Below are 3,868 nucleotides of genomic sequence, written 5' to 3' on the forward strand. Positions count from 1 at the left end.
TAAACTGAATATTATTAGCAGATGTTTAACCTCTCTGAAACCGCCAAAATCAGCTGTCACTATGAATCATTCATCCACAACAGCTGGAGCCATCTTTAGGGAAACGGACCGAACTAATTTGTACTCCCAATATATTAAAATATAAGACATAATATGTCTTATGTTTTATTTATATTCATGCGTTACATTTAATCTTAATCTTTATTCCTAATTTTTTAATTTTTTAATATCTTTTATTTATTTTTATTGTTAATATTTCCTCTAATGCATTCAGGGTCTTTATACTCTTTTATAATGTATGCTTTTGGGAGCTTTCCAGTAAGGAACAAAAATCGACAAAGAAGTATTTTGTCTTTCATTGAATATTAAAACAAAAACAGAATGATTTCTGTGTCAATTTGTGTTGCTGAAAAGATTTCTTTATATTAGCAATTTTTATTTATTTATAATGTAAATTTATGCATGTAAATTTTGTCGATTTGCTACAGTAAATTTTATAATTTTATTACTGTCTCTCATTTATTTGAATATATGTGATAAAACGTTATCTATTTATTTATCATGCCCTTTTACATTACATATTTGTTTATTTTATTGTATTTACAATTTTGCTGTGTGATAATACAAAAGTTCTTTAAATCCACTTAATGTTTTCATGATTAATGTTCTTCTGATAATAAATGTAACATTTTTCTTATTACATAAATAGTTATTTGATAAAAAAAATTTACTTTTTCAAGCTTTAAGTAATACTGAAAGTTAATCAGAAAATGGATGATCATCATTATACCTATTCATATGATACTTATACATATGATACTTATAATTTAGCAATTACAGATATTGAAAAGACAGATTTAGTAGAATCTGCAAATGTAGAATGTATATCTATACTTGAAAATATTGTAATTGAAGAAAAAAAGGGCGACGATTTTCTGATTAAGTTATACAGAGAACGAAAATTTTTATATGATAAAAGTCATCGGGATTTTAAAAATAAGCAAATAAAAGAAAATGCTTGATTTGAAATTTCTATCATGCAATAGAAAAACTAGATTATCATATTTTCTTTATTATGTGAATATAATATAATTATATTAATATGATAGATATTTTTGAATGTTTTTATTCTATGAGTAACTAAATTAATATTTATTAGATTAAAAAAATTTTTAGGTTAACACTACATGCCTGAATATTATCAAACAAGATGCACTTCTTTAAGGGATCAATATAACCGTGAAAAAAGAGGTATTAAAGAATGAATACAAAAGTGGAAAACACAAAACATTTTTTACTCAATTATCTTTTCTTGACAATTTTATTAAAAGAAGAAGGTAAACAGAATTATATGATAAAACTATAAGTTACAATAATGCTAAAAATTAGATCATAATAAAAAATGTTGCAAGGTTTAAAAGAAGCAAAATAGATGAATCAAGAAATATGAATGATGCATTCACAAACATCAGTAACGTAGTTATGAATTTTTTGGAAAGCACAAAAGAAAATACTACAATTAATGTAAAAACAGTTGATCAGTCATTTGTCGATTATATTCGTGTGCATTTAGAAAATATTCTAGAACCCGAAAAATCTGCAAGAAAAAAATTGTTATTTGAAGCCCTTATTGCATCATTACCCAAAACGTAATAAGAAATATATTGTATTTTTTCGCTTCTTTCACATAAATATTTATAGTTTTATGATTCAGATATGATTTCTATATGTTTAAAAAAAAAGTTGTTTTTATTATAAAAAATATAATGAAATTTATTTTGATGCAGAATTTTATTTTTTTGTTGTACAAACTGCAGAATTTTATTTTATTATTGTATAAAATTACAACTCTAATTTGCAGAGTTCTTTTGTTCATTGCATAATTTTTAATATTATTACACGTTTATTTTGAACTGTACATTTTCAATATACTTAATATTGTATTTCTTCTTATTATAATAATAATTACATATTTTTTAAATTTAAAATTACATATCTGTAAAACTATTGCAATATTCAGTTAATAACAACATACAATATTATTATAATGTACTAAAGTATTATTAGAATAAATATATATTAACTATTTATTATATATCTTTTGTTAATTTTTTATTTATGCAGATATTCCTTCTTCATTCATTTCACAAGTGTGAAATATTGATGAAATAATTATTTTATTATTTGGTTGTCATATTTCAGTAAATGTATTTAAAAATGATATTAGGTAAATGGAAATATTTTAATAAATCCGAATTATTATAAATAATAAATAGGTGTTTATTTACATACAAGACTTAATTTCTGTACTAAAAATTTTAGGATAAGTTCAAAAAATTAGATTGTATATTTATAAAAAATATGATTCTTTAATTACTCTATCATGTAATGCAAAAAAATAATAAACATAAATTATCGCAAGTTAACACTTTGTGCTTTATACTGTAATAAATATACATTTTATTGTACAAACTCTTGTATTATGTTTCTTCTTCATATAAACCTCTTTTTACAAAATCATATTGCCATTTTACTTTATCTGCAGGAGTAGTAAAATAATTACATAATAAGTCTCTTTGTGCCAAACCTGCACGGATATTCAAACTTTGTAAATTTTCACTTGGTAATTTTCATTGTGTATTTCTACACATACATTCATCATTATGTAAGCATTCTTGGCTATAAGTTTTTTCTCCACTTTTTTCTTCTTCAGTCATAATGAAATTGTGCAAGCTGTTACTATTATATCTGCTATTTTAGGTAACACACATAAAGTTTTATGAAATATTTCAAACTTATTAGTATATATTCCATAAATACTTTCTATTGATTGTCTAGCGCTTGAAAGTCTGTAGGTAAAGATTTTTTTTTAATTGATAATTGTTTGCCAGAATATGGTTTCATTATTTTGGTTGAAAGTGGAAAAACATCATTTGCTACGAAAAATCCGTATATCATAATATCAGAGCTAGGTAATGCAACTATATCCTTTTAGGCAAATTGAGATCATTATTTTTCAAATTCACACCTATTTCAGAATCTGGAAAAATACTTCCATTGCTATTGCCTCCGTAGGCTTCTATGTGCACTAGAGCGAATTTATATCTATAATCAGCTACTGCCATAATATAATATTATACTGTGTTGTTTTTTATAATTATAGTAAGAACTTCCAGAATTAAGTGGACATTTCAACATGATGTGCTTGCCATCGATTGCTCCAAATAATTTGGCATGTGCCATCTCTTCCAATAATTAAAAGCAATATGGATCTATTCTTGTTTTGTTGGTGAAGAGAGATATAATAGCTGCAAAATTTTTATTGTAACAGAGCATACTACTTTATTGATCATAGTAACTGTAGAATGACTCTTCTTCTTGAAAATCTAGAGTAATAGAGCAAGAGTTTGGTCTCCAGTTCCAAGAAATCTATAATAGTAAAATATTAATATTTTTTATTAAGAAGTTATAAGATCTAAAATATATGCAAGTTGCTTTCTCTCCCAAAAACAAAAGAACATATATCCAATCTCAATTTTCACTTTAATCAGATCAGATCAAATTTTTGTAATATGAAATCGAAACTAATTATGTCTCATACAACAAATTTATGTATAAATTTTATGTGCAATTTTTACTACTGTGTTCTCCAGCAAGAGATATAAATCGACACAAAAGTTCATTCTGTCTTTGTTTGATATTCAGTGAGAGGCGAAGACATAATAAACATGCTTCGATTTATGTCTTTTGCTGAAATGTTCTCTATATAATGTAATAAATAATATATAAATTATATTTTAAAACAATAAGCAATTTGTGTTCTGGAGATAATGTTCTGTAACTTTGCTTCATTAAATGAGATTATAAT

At 24.2% G+C, this 3,868-nt stretch overlaps 1 pseudogene; it reads left to right on the forward strand.

Annotated features, from left to right (window-relative positions):
• Positions 1 to 770: 770 nt before the first annotated feature.
• On the forward strand, positions 771 to 1,653 carry LOC105621713 (annotated as a pseudogene).
• Positions 1,654 to 3,868: the final 2,215 nt, after the last annotated feature.

This window comes from Atta cephalotes (genome assembly GCF_000143395.1).
Source record: "Atta cephalotes unplaced genomic scaffold scaffold00036, whole genome shotgun sequence".
In the NCBI taxonomy this organism is placed as follows: Eukaryota; Metazoa; Arthropoda; class Insecta; order Hymenoptera; family Formicidae; genus Atta; species Atta cephalotes.